Here is a 21,934-nt window from a genome sequence, read left to right as displayed (position 1 = left end):
TCCTTCTATTTTAGAAGACAGCCCATTTTTCCTGCCTTTGAAAACTTCCCCTCCCACATCCACTAGGCATGTCAATCACTAGGCCTCACCCTCCCAACTCCCTTGAATAAGTAATTGGATGCATGATCCAAAACGAACCAGTGAGAGTCCCTGTAGGGGTCTGATAAGGACGCTGGGGAGAGACGGGCTCTCTTCTAACATCAAGAACCCTCAAAGCTGTCGGGAGCCAACTGTGCCACCAAGCGAGGAGAACCTAGCAGAGGCTGACACCACCCCAGGGGAAGTGCAGAGGAGACAGGGAGAAAAGGAGGAATGCAGAAAGGGAGTGAGGAAGGGAGAAAGATAAAAAGGAAGCAGGGAGAGAGAAAGAAAGGCAGAAAGGAAAGAGGGAGGGAAGGAAGAAGGGAGCGTCCTCTAGTGACTCAATTTCTTTCTTTTTTTTTTTATCCTCACCCAAGGACATTTTTGCATTTATCTTCAGATAAAGCGGGAGGGAGAGAGGGAAGAGAGAGAGAGAAACATCGATGTGAGAGAGACACAACTGGCCACCACCCACACAATCCCATCTGGGGCCGGGGACAAACTGCAACCGAGGTACGTGCCCTTGTGGGAACCAAACCCAGGTCTCTCTGGTCCACTGGCCGACACTCTAACCACTGAGCCAGACCGGCCAGGGCATCAATTTCTTAATACAAACCTCTAGATCCAGTGATGCATGAAGGGGAATGTATGCCCTGGCTCTTCTGGGAAAGTTAGTTCATAACTTCCCTATCCCTCTCTTATTTTCTTCAAGGCCATAGGTTCTTCAAATGGGGACCTCAAAAAAGATGAGAAACTACCACAACTGGAGCATTTCTTAGCGATGGAATGAACTCACTTCAGAAAGAAACAAAGTTTATTTGATGAATATAAATAAGGCGATCAGCACAAAGTACTTCTCATACACATGGTAAGAAATTTATGAACTGTACATACCTTGTACTTCTACTAGACACGAGGTTACAATGACTGGCTAATACATGCCCACTGGTAGTTTCTGAGAGTTCCTTAGTTTTATTTATTTATTTTTCATATCGAAGTCCATAATCACACGGTCAATATCACAACCCACATGCCACTCACTGAAGAAATGTTACAAGAAGCGCTATCACACGGGGGTCTCCGGGAGTTAAGATACACTGACCCCTGGCAGCATTCAAACGCCACTCGACACAAAAACATCTCAGATAGAACTGATGTCAACACATTGGAGGTCTCGTCATAAACACTGTTTAAAAAGTAAATTGAAACCCACTTTTAAATGAAAGTTGACACGCTGTTAACGTGCATACTGGATACACAAAAATCATTAAATACAAAATAGAGACTGTACATGGAAATCAAATCGGGTTTGCAGGACAGGCCTGCTTTTGCATGAAGCAAGAAGAACAACTTCTCCCAAATGTTAGCCTCAACTTCTTCGTCTCCCAACTTCATTCTGATTAGAGGGGGACCCACTCAGGTTTGCGCAAAGGAAATATCTTCCCAACATCACAGTGTTTGTTGTAAACCCAGAGACTATTTGTAATGTGTGAAAAGGGAATTTTTTTGTAACCCCCAAACATCAGGAATTTTACATGAAATGGGAAAATATGCTATGTGAAACAGAATTTAAATTTTTCAGGGACTGAATGATATGCCCCCAGAAATGTAAGATCAAAATATTTGTCATCAACAAAAGAGGGACAAAAAATGGTCCCCCAAACAATAGCTGTGACAAAATTGGCACATACTTAGAAAAAGCTAACTCCATGTTTGGTTGCCTTTTTTGTTTCCAGGACCCTATTTTCCCTAGTGGATTTCCTGCTGCTACTTCAAGTATTCCGCTGCAGAGTTCAGGTCAGGGCTTGGCTGGAAGAGGCAGTGAGGACCTCCTCTGGAGCAATGCAGACTGTTCATGGGGGCAAGCCGGTGGCCTGGGCTTTCAGTGCAACATTGTGTTAAAATGTGCTAGATAAGCTTGCAAAGAACTCTGCTCATTCAGATCCCTTTGATAGTTAAAGGACAAACTTTTTAAACATGAATGTATTTGGAGGGTTTATGCAACACATAAGCTTTACAGAGCTCGCTATACTTACGGCAAGAATAAAGCCAGAAGCAAGAAACCTGCTTGAATCTATTACTCCAAATGCACCGAGAATGAACAGTGCAACTCAGACAGTTTCATCTTTCCCGACAAATAAGGTGTCAGTCTTATAAATATCTCTATGGCTCACGGGAGAGGTCCAGTTAATTGCACCAACATTTTAAAAAGTAATAATAACGACTAAATTCAATGCAAGATTCAGAAACATCTGTTTAGAATCCTTTCCACAGCAGCAAAGAAAGACAGCTATATTTATTAAGGCCACTCATGCTTAAATTCACTGTTTATCCTTTAAAAAATGCAGATTTTCATCTCCCACTTGCATACACGTGGAAGGATTTCTTCCACTGACAAAAAAAAAAAAAAAAAATGAGGATCAATACAAGAGTTGCACATGTTTGCCAGACTTGGTCATGAATTTTATGAAGTTATAACACTTTAATTTTTTTTTTAATCTTCAGAGGAAGCAGTAGGAGTTTAATTCTCCTTAGTACCATGTCACTGTATGTAAAAGACCTCAAAATTTGGTCTCTCTCCCTGGCATGTGCTTTAAATGATGACTCTGTCCCCACAAACATGTTGTGTAGAGCTATATACAGATAAACAGCTTTTGTGATTGCTTCTCATTCATCAATGTTTTCATGTTTGATGCTGAAAATGCTCAGGAATCCATGTTGGAGACATTTTTTTAAAAATTGAGAAATGACCCTTCGTTTACAGAAGATCTAAGCTTACACTGTTTGCACAGCACTTGGATCTTGAAATGTGAACGAGTCCCAGCTTCTTCATGGAGACCTGTGCATACGGGAACAGCAAGAGTCTGAGGCTCGGCCCCACCCAGCCACAGGGATGCGTGGCACACGTGGCGCAGAGATCTGCAGGTGCCTCAGGCTTTTGCCACTCTCCAGTATGGAAGCAGGGTAGACAGCGTTATGAATGATCAATTTAGATGTGCCATGCATTGTCAGAGACACACACCACGTTCTCATAAGGCGATTTCTTGGCAAGTAGTAGTGGTTTAAAAAAATTGATTTCATTTCCAACCTGGCCCAGAGGTAACTACTGGTTACACCATCAAAATGTGGTTCTTCAAACAGCAGATTAAAGAAACAGAGGAGGGTAAAGGCTTGCCATTTCTGGTGGTTTGGTTTCTTTGTCAAACACTCCATGCATCTTGATGTACAAACACTGCCAACACCACTCACTCCCAGAATTCATACTTTTTGATAATCTAATGCATTAGGAATGACCACTTAGACTGAACCAGCAGAGAAACTGGAGATGAAGTTAATTGTCTAACAGAAGCTGAACCCACACTTAAAATCCAATGGACTTCAAATGTATCCAATGATGTTGAAGTCACAGAAACAAAATGCTACCAAATAACGATATTCAGAAGAGATGATCAAATTTTAAATGTCCAAATCCTGACAAAAAAAACCCACAAACAAAAAGGAGAATCTGTCATTTTGCTCCTCTGCCTCCTTCTTCCTTTCCAGCACATGAAACGACATGGGATGGTGAAGGAAATATCAGGTAGAACAGAATCGTGCTCAGTCATGGGAGTGAGACTCCTCTCCAGTCCTGATGAGCATTCCAGGTGGGGGTGGACGGTGATGTGAGCTGCACTGCAATAGATTATCAGAATATTGCTGCAGAGCTGCGTGTCCCCTTTGGTCAGCCCTTCTGATAGCTGCAACAAGAAAGCACACCATTTAGCATCCCAGTGACCAGCCGTGATACTGGGGATAACCCCTGCAGAGGCTCCCCACCCCCCACCCTGCACTGACCCTCCTCTGCTCTCTGTGTTGGGATTGGTGAGGGGCGGGGGTGGCAATGAGGAGGAAGCATTCAGGAAGGGTGAAGTGACCAGAAAGTTGAATTATGTCCTGCAAACACATCTGAGAAGGAGTTTCTTTCAAAATATGTCACACTTAGGTCTCAGATGTCTCCTGATAGGCAAAAAGAAATGGAAAGGCAATATGCCGGAATGTTCCAGTGATTATGTCTATGTGATCGGTTATGTGTCCATTTTTTTTCTCTCCAAACTTTTCTACCATGAGTTTGGTTTCTCAGTTGTTTTTTTAACTTGACGTTCTAGAGATTGGAGAGTTAAAGATGATCAAGACACCAGGAAACTTAACATTCGCTCACAAACCACGTGCAACAATTTGAAAGAACACTGGACCGAGCGATCCCACAGCTAGGTGTACACCCAGAAGCACGGGAACACGGGCACACACAGAGGCACCGCTGTTCACCGCACCGTCTTCCACAGTAGCCCAAAGGTAGAACGACTTCCAAGTGTCCATCAATGGGGATGGATGAACAAAAGCGGTACGTGCACACCATGGAACACTGTTCAGCCCCTAAGAGGACATGAAGGCCTGGCCCACGGTACACCACGGACTCCGAGGATGTGCTAAGTGAAGTGAGCCAGACTCCGAAGGACAAATACCGGATGATTCTACTTACATGAAGTGTCGGGAGTGACAAAGTCATAGGTGCAGAAAACAGAGGAGAGGTCTCCAGGGGCTCCAGGGGAGGGGCAATGAGGAGCCACTGCTGAGTGTACAGATTTTCTGTCTGGGGTGATAAAAATGTTCTGGAAATAGATAGTAGTGTTGGTTGTACAACTCTGCATAACCCGTAACACTACTGAATTGTACACTTTAAACTGGTGAAAATGGTCAGTTTTATATATATTTTGCCACAATAAACATGTATTTTTATTTATTTATTTATTTTCCTCTCCCGGGGACATTTTTGCATTCATCTTCAGATAGAGCGAGAGGGAGAGAGGATGGAAGAGAGAGAGAGAAACATCGATGTGAGAGAGACACATCTACTGGCTGCCACTCACATGACCCCAACCGGGGCGGGGACAAACTGCAACCGAGGTACGTGCCCTTAGTGGAAACCGAACCTGGGACTCTCCTGTCCATGGACTGACACTCAAACCCCTGAGCCAAACCGGCCAGGGCAATAAAACCACATTTTTAAAAAGAATATTGACATCTCCTTAAACAGAGGAGAACAAAACAAAGTTGGCTTTGATCCCCACATCTGAAGGCCCGCGTGTGAGCTTGAACCTGACCCAGAGTGGCGCAGCCTGGCCCTGCACACTTCGTGTCCCGGGAACAGGTATCCAGAGAACCTCGGCTTCTCTCCCTGTCCCGGGGAGAGGCCCCGAGGGCAGGACACGCTGCAGCCTGGGAAACAGCGCAAGGGGTAAGAGGAGAGGCCATCCCCCACCGCCCCTCCAAACAGCGGCTCTCTTCCCTGCGATGCTCCACTCTGCGCCGGCACCATTATCACTCACATATGGCCTTTGAATGCTTCGGGAGTTTCCGGGCATATGGCAGTGGTGCAGCTATCTGGGGAATACGGCAGGGAGGAGAGAGATCAAACACGCGCGCACACTCACACACGTGTGAGCCGTTTTTTATGGACAGCCGGGGCCGCCTGATTCGGCGGTGGATGCGCAGCAGGGCTCCAGCCCCATGGCCTGGAGCGCGAAGACCCCACCAGGTAGGCCGCTCTCCACGCCGTCATTACACAGTGCTAATGAAGTATGTGGCTTGGGTGAACTCTGCTAATTCAGACTCTGAGGAGTTTGGTGTAACCCTTCTGGTTAAGAAACTTGAATCGGAGAAAAAAAAAAATGACTTTTGCAGAGCCAGAAAGCTAGGGAGTTCCTAGAGCAGATCATATTACTCATTCTGGCACATAAAGTCTCTGCAAACTCCGTATGAAAATTGTAAGTCAGAGCACGCTTTCTGCTCCGTGAGCTGTGCATAGCTCTAATTCTTTTGTGCATTAAGCATTTCTTAATCATCCTTTTAAAAGGCTGACCAATATATTAAAAGGGCACATGATTAAAAGGTAAAGAGAAACCCAAAGTAGTACTAAAACACACTGGTCATATTTTACAGATGGAGAAACGAGTGAAAAATAATTACAGTGAATGTCCGATGTCCTTGATGTTTTTCCAAGATAAAGTAGCAAAGAACAATCATTTATTCAGTTGAGAGAAAGATGTCCAGCTGGGTAACAGGACACAGGCAGAAGGCAGTGTCCTGCAACTGCGGTGCACTCTCTCGGGGCGAGGTTTGTGCCTTGGAACAGAGAAGTCTCCAACAGTGTCGCCACTCCTTCCATCAGACAATCCATTCGCCAGGAGGCCGGCACGGCTTTGAGAGGAAAAAGGTCCAGTGGCGTCGCCCGCAATTGGACAAGCAGATGATCGGGCAAACATGCATCTGCTTTAACAAAATTAAAAAAGGAATCCTGGTTTTCACCGGTGAGGCGATCTGGGCAGCCACCCGCTGTGAGATCATTTCTGGCAAGTCCTCCCCCACCCGGAGGGTTGCAGCATCCTCTCTTGCAGCACCCAACTCTGCCTTCTCACCGGTGCAGCCAGCAGTGCTATTGCAATGACACCTCCTTCAATGCATCCGCGTTCACAGTCCTCATTTACAATGCCTTTGCCCTGGGGAGGAAGGATGGACTCCTGGCCATGGAGGCCGGGCCCCCTCTGTCCCTCTCTCTCCAGCTCCACACTCCACCTCTGCTGAGCTTGCGTCTGCAGGCTCAAGGCTTTCCTTTCTGCCCACCACAACCTTCTCTTTCTGTCTGACATGCATTCACACCAACCCTTGACCTGATCGATTCCTACCTATTTGTCAGTCTCACATTCAATGTCAGGTCTTCCCTAGACGCCTTTCCTGACCCCTGAGTGCAGGATGTAGCAGGAAGTCTCACATCTACTGCACTGTCCCCTTCTGGTGATTTGTCTAGACTTTTACTGTTCAATATGACAGCCACTGGCCACATGTGGCTACTCAGCACTTGGAATACAGCTAGTCCGAATGGACATGTGCTCTAAGTGAAAAATCATGTAGGATTTTGAAGACTTGGTATGAAATTAGCTTTTTAAAAAATTGATTTTGAATGAATATAAATCAATATATTAAATATTAGTCCTGGTCGGTATGCTCAACGGTTAGAGCATTGGCCTACATGCCTAATGGTCTCGGGTTCAATTCCTAATCAAGGGCACATACCTAGGTTGCAGGTTCAATCCCTGGCCTGCTCATGGTGAGTTTGGGAGGCAACCAATCAATGTGTCTCTTTCATATTGATGTTTCTCACTTTCTCTCTTCCTCTCCCCCTCAACCCCACTTCCTCCCTTCCACTCTCTCTAAAAAAAAAAAAAAAAATCAATGGAAAAAATATCGTCATTTGAGGATTAACAAGAAAATATATATATATATATATATATACACACATACAATTTTAGATGTATGAATATCATGTTTATGTTGATTTCATGTTAAATGATATTTTGGATATACTGGATCGAATTAAATATATTATTATAATTAATTTTACCTCTTTCTTATTACTCTTTTTAATGTGGCTATAGTTTTGTGGCTCAAAAGTATAGCTGTGGCTTGCATTATATTTCTATTGAACACCACCGGCCCAGGGGCAGGGGCAGGCCTGTCTTGCTCAGGTAGCATCCCCTCTGCCTTGCACAGTTCATGGAACAGAACAAGCTGACTCCCTCACTCATTCCCCAGGTGTTAGAGAGCACCCAGCGCAGGCAGAACCTTAAAGTCAAACCCCTGCCCAAAGGTCTCCTGCTCTTGTCCGGCCGGTGTGGCTCAGTGGTTGAGCGTTGACCCATGTACAAGAGGTCGCCGGTTTGATTCCCGGTCAGGGCACATCCCCAGGTTTTGGGCTCAATCCCTGGCGGGGAAATGGGGGAGGGCATGCAGGAGACAGCCCATCGATGTTCTCTCTCATTGATGTTTCTATTTCTTTCTCCCTCTCACTTCTTCTCTCTAAAAAAAAAAATCAATAAAGGGAAAAAATTATTTCCTGCTCTAACTCTGGCATCTGAACTGTGAATTTCTCATACTATGATCATGCCACCTTACAGATGTAATTAAGGCTACTAGTTAAATCAAGGCTCCTTGACTCTAAATCAAGAGAGGTGATCTGAGTGGACCTAATTTGATCACAGGAGCCCCTCAGTAGTAGAGATTCCTCTCTTGCTGGTAGGAGAAGGGAAAGCTGGAGAATCTGACATGCTGGAGGGACGTGCTATGCCGAGCTGGAGGGAGCCACGGGGCCAGGACCGGAGCATGTACCGTAGGGTCCGAGGGTGGCCCCACCAGCAGCCAGCAAGGAAACAGAGACCTCAGTCCCGCCCCACAAGGAACTGGACTGTGCCCATAACCTGAATGAACTTGGAGGTGGGTGCTTTCCTGGAGCCTCCAGGTTCAAGTCCACCTGGCTAACACCTTGATCTCCATCTCATGAGACTGCACACGCCCAGGGGAGCCTGACTGGTCTGACCTACAGAGCTGTCAGATAATCAATGAGTGTTGTTTGTGGTGGTTTGTTACACAGCAGTAAAAACCTAACATCGCCTCTCCCTGTGTCCCGCAACGCCCTTGGTGCCAGGGATATAATGATAAAAAAGACAGACACCATCTGTGCCCTAGATTCACAGATGAATAAAAGAATGAGGGTTTTAAAAATTTATGACTTGAGCCCTGGCTGGTTTGACTCAGCAGTAATAGTGTTGGCCCTCGGACCGAAGGGTCTCGGGTTCAATAACTGGTCAAGGGCACCGTACCTGGTTGCAGGTTCGATCTCTGGCCTTGGTCTGGGTTGTACAGGAGGTAACCAATCCATGTGTGTCTCTCACATCGATGTTGCAATCTCTCTCTCTCTTTCCCTCCCTCCCTCCCCTCCATTCATTCTAAAAATCAATAGAAAAATATCCTCAGGTGAAGATTAACAAAATTTGTGGAAATGAGTAGAGAGCTGTGACAGGGATGCTTAGGATTTATTCAACGACTGCGTAACAATTATTGGGTAGATATCTATTTTATTATATGGAAAGAGATCCACAATTTTTTCAGTGAAAAAAATAGATTTCCTTTGTACACGTATAATTGGATCTGGTGTTTGCATCAGCACACACATAAACACTTGCAAGTGTATGTACCAGGATATTGTTAATAATTATCTCTGGGTGGTGTTTTTAAATTTTCTTCTTTGGAATTTGTTGTTGTTGTTGCACTATTTGGATATTTTAAACCGAAGAATGTGTAACTGGTGTCATAGTAACAGAAGAAGCTATTTCCATTGTGAAAAGTCTGGCCTGGGTTCTTCCGCAGGGAATCCGGCCCTGGGCGCGCAGGGTGGGGGCGGGGGCGGGCTGAGCACAGCGGTGAGGCTCCGCCCCAGGACCAGCGCCCCCAGGAGAGCAGGCTATAAATGTGTGGTGTCTCACAAATATGCCTTCAGACTGTTTTTCTTTGGAATAAAGACACCTGCCCGATTATGGCTTTCTTCTCCTGGCCTTTCAGTAGTGATTTGCAGAAACAGGCTGGGAGAAAGGGGTCTTTGGTAAACACGGAGGGGTTAAAGGGGAAACTGTTTAATAACAGTAGTAAAACGCAGGCTATTTTTGACATCTGGGTTAATGTCCATTCCGCTCCATGTGCTTTCCAAATGTGCAGTGTGCCCCCAGGTACAAAAACAGACACCCATTCACCGCGGCTTTGGGTGCCCCGGCACTGCACATGGTGCCCACATAAAAGTGAGCTCCTGATAGGCTAATGAACAGGGGTCTGAAGAGCCGAGCTCCCTTCTGGGGGCATCGGGCCTCGTGCAGAACGACTCCACTAAGTGACTCCACTCACAGGAAAACCCAATAGAGCCGTTTCTGCTCAAAAAAAAAAAAAAAAATTCTATAACTCCATCTGTGTTATTACTTAACATCTTTTAAAACGGGCCGGAATGGGTTTCCCATTTTCCTCATGAAGATTTATTTATTATTGTTGTGATCAAAGTGGCAACAAATTATGTTAAATCATTTAATTTTCTTGATAGGAGCAACCACCTTGAAGCCATAATTCAAAAATATGAGTGGAGAGCAACATTTTACCTTGCGAGTGGCCTCCTACAGCTCCACAGGGCAATAAAATGTAACACTTCAGAGCCCAAAGGTTTGGGGGCGGTGGGCGGGGCGGCCAGCAAGCCCGGCTCAGGATTGCAAACTGCTGTTTCCGACCAGAGCTGGAGGGCAGCTCTCCAGACTTTACCTTTGGTTTCTGTCTGCTGGTGCATCTACCCAGAGTATTTTATTGATTGATTGATATCTTTTTAAAATGTTATTTACTTATTTTAGCGGGAGAGGGAGAAAGAGAGAGAGAGAAACATTGATTTGTTGTTCCACTTATTGATGTATTCATTGGTTGACTCTTATATGTGCCCTGACCAGGGATTGAACCCACAAACTTGGAGTATTGGGACAACACTCTAACCAGCTGAGCTACCAGGCCAGGGCCACCACAGTGTTTTAAATGAAGGAAATCAGATGGATTCACACGTGTCCGTCAAAGAGGCAGCATAGGCTGCCAAGGCCTTTGGGTCTATTTTCGCCATCACGATTGGGGAGAAGTGTTCGTAGCTAAGGCTGGGTGCACGCCGTCTGCCAGGGCGCTCTGTGCTTTTGCGTGAATTGTCTCAAACAAGCTGGACAACACCATGACCCTGCCCTGGTTGCTAGGCTTGAGCAGATGAGGACACTGGAGCTCAGGGATCCGAATGCTTTGGGTCAAATGCCCACCTTGCTGGCATCAGCTACTCTACTCCAGAGCCCATTCTCCTGACCACGAGGCAGGATTCTCTAAGCCCTGGTCTTTTGTGTTCTCCTGTCCCCATTTTGTCATCTCTCCACAACACCTGCACGTTTAGTGAATAGTTTTCTTTGAAAAATCTTTTCTAAAAGCTGAAATTTCCTTTTTAAGAAAGATTTACTTAATACCCTAATGGTGCCAGTATTTGTCAAATAGACATGCTAATAACTGCATAGCCGTTGAGATGAAAGTGCTCGCCCACCTGACACCTAAAACTCTTCCTGGTGGAGGGGCAGCACCCCGCCTGGGCCTGGCCTGGCCTTGCAGACCAGCCCCTGCCCCGCAGCAGCCTTCTCCGGCGGGCAGCCCCTGGCGCGTGTCAGCTGGGCTCACACATAACCCACACTCGGGCCACCGGCCACACCACCACCACTGCAGGGGACACTTCAGGCTTGGTGACTGTGGGCCAGGCACAGTCTTCTCAAGGACAGAAGGCAGCAGAAGTAAAGCAGAGTTTCCCATTCCAAGTCAGTCGTAGGCAGGCTATGCAACTGTCAAAACACTGGTTGAGATGAAATGTGCTTTTAGTTGTCATTTTTTCTTAAAATAGCACCTTCTTTAGCCTGAGAGACTGCCCATAAGCCAAAGGTCTTTGTCCTTCTCCTCTTGGATTTCTCAATCTTGGTCCTATGGACATGGACTGGACATTCTTTGTTGGGGAGGCTGTCCATTATAGGGTGTTGGGCAGCACCCCGGCCTCTGGCCATGACATGCCAGCAGCATCGCCCCCTCGCCCAGTCACGGCAATGAAAAATGTCTCCAAATACTGCCAAATATCCCCTGTGGGACAAAATCACACCCAGTGGAAAACCACTGGTCTAATCTGTTTTTAAAATTTTGTATTTAATTGGTTGACTGTGCTGTTTTAAATATAATTATATTTTAATAAGACGTATTTTCAAACATGCAACCTCTTCAAGATACAAATAATTTGTAGACATAAAGATCGATTTCTAAGCTGCCATCGTATTATTTCAGACACGGCTGCAGAGATTGCAACGTCCTGTGGACATCGGTACAACCTAAGCAATAAAAAAATAATAAAACTGTACACCTTATCTGACATAAAATAGAAATGCCACAATCCTGAGATAGCAAGACACCTAAGACACTTGCTGAGCTAAGTGAAAAGGTAAAATCTAGTTTAAATTTATAGCATTCTTTCGGTGTCCCTCCAGGAGTTTGGCATTTTGCCAGGGTTCCTTGTTAAAAATTTGTTAAACGTGTTTGGCATTAATGCAAACACAAAGTGGTCATTTGTTACAAATTCTATTGGAATGCATTCATTTAAGGCAATGAAGTAGTTACTAGAGGAGAAAAAAAAATGTTCATTAAGTACATTTTAAAAATACAATGATGTATGCAGTGTGTAACTGTGGCGCCCTAGTGGCTATATAAATCGCTGACAGAATAACCACACATTGTGTTTAGTTTGAAATTGGAATCTTTTAAACATAACTGATAGAACAAAAACTGGTTTTGTTTGTTGTCAAAACCGATGTTAGTCTTTCTTTTCTGAACTAGTTAAAATAACCAAAAGTTTGGCATACAATTTCTAACATCTCAAATCGGGGAAACGTATAGGTTAAAATAATGCTTCGGGAATCTTTGGGGGTGCTGAGAATGACATGGGAGATGGGGCTGATTCAACAAACAGAACACCAGCGCCCCGAGGAGGGGACACATGCCCGAGTCATCCGGGAGAACCCCCAGAGAACCCCACTCGGCCGGCCCTTTCCTGCGCCCTCGCCTAGTCTCGGGTTATTAGGTCACCTGCAGAAGGACAGCCACCCACTTTCATCACGGACACAATGGAATCCTGTGAGCAAACACCCTAAGCCTGTGCACAGAACTGGCCCACCTGGACTGTGCACACAAAGGAATTACTGCTGAGTAATGGTGACTCCTCAGCTCCCCGACCAAACGATTCTGAAGCTCAGCTCGGAGGGAAGGGGCTGTTTGACATTCTGCCCTGCAGCATAGCTTCCTATGGGTGTTTAGCATGGACTACATCAGATCAGGGCCCCTAAATGCTTGCTAACACCAATCCTCAAGGTGAACAGAAAACTCACACTCCGCACGACTATTCAGAAATTGCTCACAGCTTTCTCTCTACCCCCTGGCGCCCCATTCAGACATGCTTATTGCCCTGAGTGTGTGCACATAATAGAATCCCAGCAGTCTGAGGGCTGCAAGCCCCACTTCCCAAGGCCCTGAACTTCTCTGTGGGTTGGCCTCTTGGCCAATCGGAGATTTGTATTCTCCAGGCTGCCCGTGAAGGGGATGGATCCAGCGTCCCTGGGTCCTGAGCTCTTGAAATATTCTCTAGGTCAAGGGTAGAAACACATTCTCAGGTCAAACTTAGACAAAACCTAGCATCCTACACGTGGCCTGGAAAGGTCCACCTTTCTCTTCACAAATGCCAAACAGAACAAGAAGCAGAGTCAAAGAACAGGGAGAAAATACCTCTCAGAGTAACATGACACGAAAGGTAAGAAACACACCTGAGGATCACAGAGCCCATCTTGGCTGTATACTGAAGAGGGGTGGGCCCTCTGTTAGCAAATAAATACATAAATAGTCCCAATAGTCAGCTGTTTCAAACTTGACAAAAGTGCACGGCCACACGAACACATCCTGGGGCCCCGCCCAGGCCCTGGAAAAGGTCTGTGAACTTGAGGGGCTTGCCGTTTAAGCCCCATTAGCTCCACGACAAACCCTGTCTGCCTGAAATTAAAGTTGATTTTTTTTGAGAGACAGCATTTTCGAACCCAAACGAGAATAAAGTAAAACCTTTTCAAATTCCCTTCCTGGAAACAACTGAACGCGAGGATGAGCTGGCCGGAGAGGCAGACGCAGCTCAGAACGCTGTGCCTGCAGAGATGCCCCCTCCTGCAGAAGGAGCGGCAAGGCAGCGCGCAGAATGGGAAACACGAAGGAACAACTTGATATCTCCAGTTTGCAGACCAGAAGGGACTCGGATGACAAGTGTTTACAACAGGATCTTCATAGAGCCAATAATGGCAATTAGTCCCCAGGATTCGAAGGCGCCCTTCCCGCCTTGCTGAGGTGGAATGCCATTTACTCTTGGGCCAGGGACTAATTAGGGGTCTCTTTTGAAGATCAAGGTTTTGCGATCCCTGCTTCTTAATAACATGGTTTGCCTGTCGGCCACCTGGGTCCAGGCGAGACCTCCCTTTCCCCCTCCCCAAACAACAGGCACTGCCTTAGGCCAGGAGCAAGTGTGGGCAGGAAAGCACACATCCAGGCGGGTGAGCAATTTAACCTCTTCACCACCGAGGTCCTGCAAGCTGGTGCTGGATCTGGCTGCCTAGAAATGGAGACAGCTGACCTGGCTTCTCAGGCAGAGCCAAGGCCTGGGAGTAATGCAGAGAAACACCGTCAAGGTGCAAATGCTATGCAGCTGCTTTCTGGAAGGGAAGAGGCAGGAAGACTCCACTTTTCCAGATGAGTGGTAAGTCAAGGGGCTCTTTGCATTTGCTTCACCTTGGGCCATTTCCAGACCGAATTCTAAGCAGCTAGTTAAAGAAGCTGGAGGCAGTGGGGGAAGACACAAAGTGCACCTTCTGGGTCTAATCTACCTGTCCTCAGACCCATGCTGGCCCCATGGCCTTGCTGGAGGAGGCAGGGCTGGCTGCTGTGCTCTTTCAGACATGGTGGGGGAGAGGCCAAAACAGCAGGAAAAGTAAGCTGCAAAGAATTACAGTTGTAACAACTTGGGCAAAGTACAAACAGCCAGCGAGGTTGGTCTCTTGGCTGTTGACACACTCTGGCCTGGGTCGGTTGTGGTCACTAAACCCATTAGCGTTCCGATGTGGCAACAGCTAATGCAGCAAGTTCAATGTGTTTTTGTTTAATTTCTAAATGCTGGGTGCACGCCGGCAGTGATGGCCGCTGAAGGCAGGCGGCCTCGCTGCCATAAACACAGTCATCATTGTTAGCAATCTGAAAATCATTTTTTAAACTATTTATTTTTGGCAGATAGGGGCTGAACGGAGTTTTGCATTTGATTAACTGTGCTTTAATTTCAACATGCTTCAAACTTTTTTTTGTGTTTTCTAAGCTACCACCAAATCGGTTTCCTGCGACAAAAGGAACTGGCCTTCTTGGAGGAGGAGACTCCTTGGGTAGGTGGAAAGGGAAGGAAATGAGTGGACACAGGCCAGCCGCCAGCTGAGTGAAGTCAGGCTTCTTAGAGGTGGTTAGGGTCCCTGAGCCCTGTGAGCCCTAATTCACACTCACCTGCAACTAGAGGAGTAGGGAAAAGTCACCTCATTTTGTCTGTAGATGTGAAATGGGTTCTTAAAGAGACACGAAGGCAAATTCGGTTTGGGTTTTATATTGTCTTCAGGCTATGTTTTAGAGAGGTGTGAGAATCAATCCTCCCTCCTTCCTCTCTCCCTCCCACAATTTTTAAAGCATCTACCAGGACCCATGCTAGGGGACCCGTGGTGGAATGAGACAGACACCAGCTCTGACTTCATGGAATACATGTCTGGGGAGCATGTAGGACACCACATTCCACAAATAATTAAACTGCACGTGTGATTAATTCATTAGCGTTGTGGGCAGTACCGAGGAGAGGAAGGACCATTTGCAGAGCACAGACTCTGGTTTTATGACACTCTGAAGAGGTCGCTATTATTAACCCATCATCTCGTTCCAGAAATAGACCCAGAGAGGTCAAGCTGCACACTAAGAGTCACACAGCTAATATGTGAGGGGGCCCTGGTGTGATCCCCACAAACTGCGATATCAAACCTCCAGCTTACAGGAAGGAACCCGTTAGGGCCCTGACCTGGTCTGGCGAGAGGGTGAGGGTGGGGAAGCGTTTCCAAGGAAGAGAACCGCCCTCCCCGCACCCCCTTTCCTTTTGCACAGTGCTAACTGAAACGCTGGTCTGAGGATTTCTGTGCATTCCTTGAGTTTTGTTCAGACTCTCCTTTCAAATGGATTTTTAGTCTGTGCTTTGTGTCTTTCATCATGAGCTCACCTCCAGCCTCCTTCAAAAGCCTGCACTTCAGAGTATCAAGGCACATGCCTCCTCCTTCCCCTCCCAGAGTCTGCACTGTGGCCTTCCAGCTTCGTGCTATCGGGGATGATTAATCACTTTTAAATATGAAAAAAATTAACATGTCTGAAGCTTTCTTCCCCACTGTCAAATGTTTCGCTGTAACAGAGGTCCAGAACGTCTCCTTTTCCCAGTGATTCCAAAGCAATACATTTTCTGTTGGAAACTCAACTGCAGAAATCCCATCCAGAAGCCCCAAGCAATATATCTTAACATCTTAATTTCATTTAGGAGGAATGCAGTGATTGATCATGTATCATTCTGAGATTGAGTGAACTATCCGGAGGATTCCAATCTATTGCTTCTATCCAACTGATGGGATATTCACATGTCTTCTGGCTGCATGAGGCCTTTTGGGTCCAAGTTGTCACTGAAGGAGTGGGATGCTAAAAAGATTATTGAGGGAGGGTCTGCTTCTACCAGAGAAGTGTAACTCCAAGGCTTGATGTGCTCAAAATCAGAGCCTCCCCCAGTGATGACCCGGATGTCTGCTGCTGAGTCGCCCCTCCCCCATCCCTGCACACGGAGCCGTGCGTTCCTGCCTTGTCCTTTCCCGGGCAACCTGGAGAGGCCTGGGGAGACCTGGACATGAGGTCTACTTGGCTTCTCACGGAGGCGATTTCTGGTTCACCTGAGGCTATTTTGTCAAAAAGGAATTTTACTGCAGTACAAAAAAATGGCACCTGCCCGGGACTTTGGATCCAGGCCACTGGCATCGTAGCTGCCATTTTGGTTTCTGTACATTTTGGTTCATTACAATCTCTTCTCGTTGGGTAGGGTTGCTTGGCCAGAATGCCACAGAACAAGACCCTTGGAGCGCCTGCAGTTCCACTGATCTTCCGATAGGTGTGTGGGGGCGCGGGCAACAAAAACATGGCCCTCGGGTCCAGGTATGTGTTTCGTGATGGTACATCCCGACTAAGTACCTCGTCTGTGTTTTACACGGTGAGCTTTTCAGAAACACACAGAACACAATGCCTCCCAGACCGCAGTCAATCTCTGCAAACACGCACAGGGTGTTCTCAGGAAGCCCGGTGACCAACGGACGACCTTAAAGGGACACGATGACAGCCCTCCTCCCAAAGTACGAGGCGTTTGAGAAAAGCAGAGGTTATTTTGAGGGGATCGAAAGCCAGTGCCATTTGCACAGTGCTAAAAAGCAGACACGCCCTTTGGTCTGAGTTTACGGTTCAAGTCCCTGCTGAAGTCTGTCCTTGTGGGCCTGCATGCTCCCGTCTGCAGCTCCTGCCTGGGGTGTGAGTGAACGGGCCACCTGCACGGGGACTGATGGCTCCACGGGTAACGGAGAGGAACGACGGCCGCTCCAGCGGACCCCTTCCCTCATCTGTCCGGAGGCTTCTGGCGATCACAAGTTTCCAGCTGAGGTGCGGAGGCTCGCTAAGAGGGAGTTCCTGCCCTTCCTTTAGGGCTGGTCACTTTGAAGATGAAAGAGGAGAAAACATATTTTCATAATATATGAACTGACTGGATGTTTCCCTAGGAGATCCCAAGGTCCTAGCGGGCGGGGGCTGGTTTAACTCTTCCAGGACAGACCTGGCATCCAGGATTGAGGACTAGGACATGCCTCGGGGAAGGACTGGGCCAGAGATCGAGGAACTAGGGCAGGACAGAGTCACACCTGAGGCATGACCTCAGGAGGTTCTGGGGGCGGCCTTGGAGCCACCTCCAAAGCCCAGCCCAGGAGGCCTCCATATGTCTCTCGCAGTCCTGGAGCCAGGGCACACCAGCGTCGCTGCAGAGCTTCCGAGGGTCCGGCCCCAGCCGAGGTCACGACCCCCGGCAAAAGCACATGCTAGACCTGCTGGGCAGCACCATCTGTGAGTGCGATCCCTCCCGCGGGAGGGGCACCCCTGGGTCCACCTTCAGGGCTTTGGAAACATGCAGGTCCCCCTTCCTGGGGCACTCTCCCCGTCACCTGTTACCTGGCTGCCTTCTGCTTTTCCATAGAGGTCGGCTTACATGACACTTCTTCAGAGGCGCCTTCCCTGACTGCTGTTCCCGGTCAAACCCCCTCGCCAAAGACTCCCTCAGCACTCCGCCCGCCTTCCCCCACTCGCTCCCGCTTTCAAAGAGTAGGCGTTACATGGCTGTGTTAGTATTTGGTTAGCGTCTGGCTGCGGCCTCGCTGCCCTCCCGGGACAGGCTGCGCAGGTCTGGCTTGCGGCAGCATTTCTCCCTGCCGGTCACCTATGGGGGCGCAATAAGTGTTGAAGGGGATCACGGGAGGCGGTGAATCCAGCCATGGGACCAAATATTTGCTGAATGCTTCCTACATGCCAGGAACAGCCCTCAGTGCCTTACGGCAGTGAGTTCCCAGGTTGGCACGACTGGCATTCCGGACTGCCGAGTCTTTGTGGGGGGCTGTCCTGTGCTTTGCAGGAGGCTTCGCAGCATCCCTGGCCACTACCCACCAGATGCCAGCAGCACCCCCCAACCCCTCCCAAGTCATGACAATAAAGAACATCTCCAGACACTGCCAGACGCTCCTGGGAGGGAGCCCCTCTCCGCACTCCTGCTCAGGACCACTGACCTATTAGCACAGTTCAGCCCCCAGTCACCAGGGACCTGGGCTGTTTCCTCCTGTGAGAGCTAAGAAAACAGAGGCCCAGATGGTTAAGTAACCTGCGCAAAGACGCATCTGAACTAGTAGAAGCTGAACCAGGTCAGAGGCTGTTTGATTTCTCCATTTAAAGAGATGGTGACCGAGAAAGGGCTGGCCCGAGTTCACCTAGGTCAGAGGTGACCGTGTGGAACTGGGACTGTGTCCTGACCATTGCCCCGGGCTGCGTTTCCAGACTGTCCCAAACGGGGATGAGCTAGAGTCTGGAAGAACTTGTGGACTGGAACCAGCAGCCCATCTCTCTCCACTGACTGCTTCTCTCCCTGGATTGGTGGCCAGTGCTGCCCAGACCCTCGGGGAGCGAGGCTATCAGGACCCGCAAGGCGAGGTTGAGGGCACCTCACTCCTCAGCATGGGGAAGGCTGGCTGGACGTGATATGGAAGCCGGGATCGGATCCAGGTCTCCCATCTCACCACGGTGGGGAGCAAGCCCCAGCCTACAGGCCAGTCCAAGCTCAGGCACCATCTACCTTTCTGCACCTGCTCAGGCCACTCCATGGACACTCAGTCTGTCACACAAGGATGGATAGCAGGGATGACGCGGCCCGCCCGAGAGGGTCATCGTGAGACAGGGTCTAACGGGAACTCTGCACCTGTGAGCCACCCACCACTGCTCCCCTGTCTGGTTTGGGTGGCCCCGGGTGCACCACTACCCTCTCTGCGCCTCAGTTCCCTTCATCCACAAAGTGATGATAATAATTCGAACCGCCTCTACAGCAGGACAGCACAAGCCCAGTGACATATAGTCGGTGTTTCGTGACCAGCAGTTCTCATTACTTCCTCTACACGCGCCCAGACGGAGCAGGGAGCTGGGCATCAGGACCAGCTTGACCAGAGGGCAGAGGCACCAGTCTGGGTCCCGGAGGGAGCAGAGCGCAGAGGCCCGGAGGGAGCACAGCCCAGGGGTCCGGAGGGAGCGGAGTGCAGAGGCCCGGAGGGAGCACAGCCCAGGGGTCCGGAGGGAGCGGAGTGCAGGGGCCTGGAGGGAGCAGAGCGCAGAGGCCCAGAGGGAGCACAGCCCAGGGGTCCGGAGGGAGCGGAGTGCAGAGGCCCGGAGGGAGCGGAGCGCAGAGGCCCGGAGGGAGCACAGCCCAGGGGTCCGGAGGGAGCGGAGCACAGGGGCCCGGAGGGAGCGGAGCGCAGGGGCCCGGAGGGAGCGGAGCACAGGGGCCCGGAGGGAGCAGAGCACAGGGGCCCAGAGGGAGCACAGCCCAGGGGCCCGGAGGGAGCACAGCACAGAGGCTCGGAGGGAGCGGAGCGCAGAGACCCGGAGGGAGCCGAGGCGCAGAGGCCCGGAGGGAGCGGAGCGCAGAGGCTCGGAAGGAGCAGAGGAAGACGAACCCACACCTTCCCCCAAACTGCAAATTCCACGTGTCCGGCCTGCGGCACCTCCGGCAGCCGGCCACACTGGCATCCTCCCCTCTCCCTGGGCCCTTCCTGTTGGCACACCCACCCGCCTCACACAGCTTCAGTAGGTTGCACCGCTCCAGCTGTTAGATAAACTTTCAAGGATATTTCTGCGGCAGGTACAAACCTGGACAGGAAGCCTCAGGAAGAAATCCTAAATTAATTATATGTCAACATTTAAGCCACAAGAAGGAGCAGTTGTCATAAATTTTGGGGAGGTTAGAATCCAATTTTAGTTGTAAATGTGAGCGAGCTCACTGACTCACTTGTGAGCGGTGCCAACAAAATGATATATTTTACATTCTTTCACAGCTTGTTTTGGCAAAACACAATGAAAAAGGGGGGAGGGATTACCGTTTTTATTCTTCGGTGGGTCAGAATGTTCAATCATGCAAAAGAGCTACGCCACACATGTGCCCAAGCAGAAGGAATGAGCTTAGCTCACCCACGTTTCCCGTTTGCCATCCACCTTCACAGAGAAGGGAACGGGGGCTGGACCCTCGAAAGGAGGCCACAGGTATGACAGTCACCCATGGCAGGGCCCACGCTGGACGTTCCCCACAGCAAACCCAGCCTGCCCCAGCCCTGCCCCAGCCAGCCCCAGCCCTGCCCCAGCCCCGCCCCAGCCCCGCCCCAGCCAGCCCCAGCCCCGCCCCAGCCAGCCCCAGCCCCGCCCCAGCCCCACCCCACCCTGCCCCAGCCCCGCCCCAGCCCTGCCCCAGCCCTGCCCCAGCCCTGCCCCAGCCTGCCCCTGCCCTGCCCCAACCAGCCCCAACCCTGCCCCAGCCCTGCCCCAGCCCTGCCCCAGCCCTGCCCCAGCCTGCCCCAGCCCTGCCCCAACCAGCCCCAACCCTGCCCCAGCCCTGCCCCAGCCTGCCCCAGACAGCACCACACCATCTCTCTGGAGCACCCTGCTCTGGGTGTTGTTTCCTGGTTGAATTTGGTGGCAGAAAAGCAGACGAGTCTTTAATTTTTACAAACTGAGGCAGGCAGCGGAGCGCCTGCTACTCTTTGCTTTCTGCTTAGTTGTGCTTCCACGCCATCAGTTATTCGGTTCAAAACGCATTTCGTTTTGCTGGCTGTGAGCTGGGTCTGCAAGGCGAGTAGGTATAGACCCTGATCTCGAAGGGTTGCAGCCAAGTCAGGGCCATAGACGAGCAGAGATGACAGCAATACCGTATGATGTGTGAGCTAATGCGCCATCAGGACCAGCTTGATCCAGAACAGGGAGCCCAGGGGCTCCTGATACAGTGTCGGGGAGGCTCAGCACGGAGTCCTGATAAGAGGTGCCTTCAGGTTGAGAAGTGAGGAATGATACAGAGGAGTTACCCAGACGAAGAGGGAAGGAAGCGCTTTCTGACTAGAGGAGCAGTGAGTTTAAGGGCCTGAAACTTTCAGAACCAGAACGAGGCCTACTGAGAGCTGCAGGCGCAAGGGACAGCTGGGTGCAGAGCAGGAGGGGAAATGACAGCGGCGGGCGATGAGGAGAGGGCTGGGCCATGCAGGGCCCCCCGGTCCTGGAGGAGAGGGAGGCTTCCCTGAGGGCAGTGGGCATCACGGAAGGGGTGTGATCGGGCCACACGTGTGACTTGGGAGGGTCCCTTTGGGGCAACGTGGAGACTGGATGGAGGCAGCGGATGAGGCTGTGGGGAGGCACATAACCTTCCCTTAAAAGTCAAACAACCCCATGGGTGGGGTGTAGGTTGAAATGTGTCCCCTATTAAGATACGTTCAAGACCTAACCTCTAGTACCTGTGAATGTGACCTTATTCGGAAGTAGGAGTGTTGCTGCTGAAATCACATTAAGAGGAGGTTATGGATTAGGGTGGGCCTCGATCTAAGGGCTGGTGTCCAAGTAAGAAAAGGGAAATCCGGACACAGGGAGAAGGCCGTGTGACAGTGGAGGCGGAGACTGCAGTGATGTGTCCACAGGTCAGGGAGCACCA

The 21,934-nt window shown here is 49.5% G+C and overlaps 1 protein-coding gene across 2 annotated transcripts in view; it reads right to left on the bottom strand.

The window, feature by feature from the left end:
- Positions 1-874: 874 nt before the first annotated feature.
- ERC2 (ELKS/RAB6-interacting/CAST family member 2) overlaps positions 875-21,934 on the bottom strand; it is a 922,431-nt gene continuing 901,371 nt past the window's right edge. The window contains exon 18 of one of the 2 annotated variants that reach the window (XM_036266685.1): positions 875-3,818. The gene's annotated coding sequence lies outside the window, so the exon portion shown is untranslated. The remainder of the gene's footprint in view (positions 3,819-21,934) is intronic. The other variant, XR_004960151.1, reaches the window with a different exon arrangement.

Source organism: Molossus molossus, unplaced genomic scaffold (assembly GCF_014108415.1).
Source record: "Molossus molossus isolate mMolMol1 unplaced genomic scaffold, mMolMol1.p scaffold_m16_p_18, whole genome shotgun sequence".
Lineage (NCBI taxonomy): Eukaryota > Metazoa > Chordata > Mammalia > Chiroptera > Molossidae > Molossus > Molossus molossus.
The sequence above is the reverse complement of the archived record's forward strand: the minus strand, read 5'-3'. Positions and strand labels throughout refer to the sequence as shown.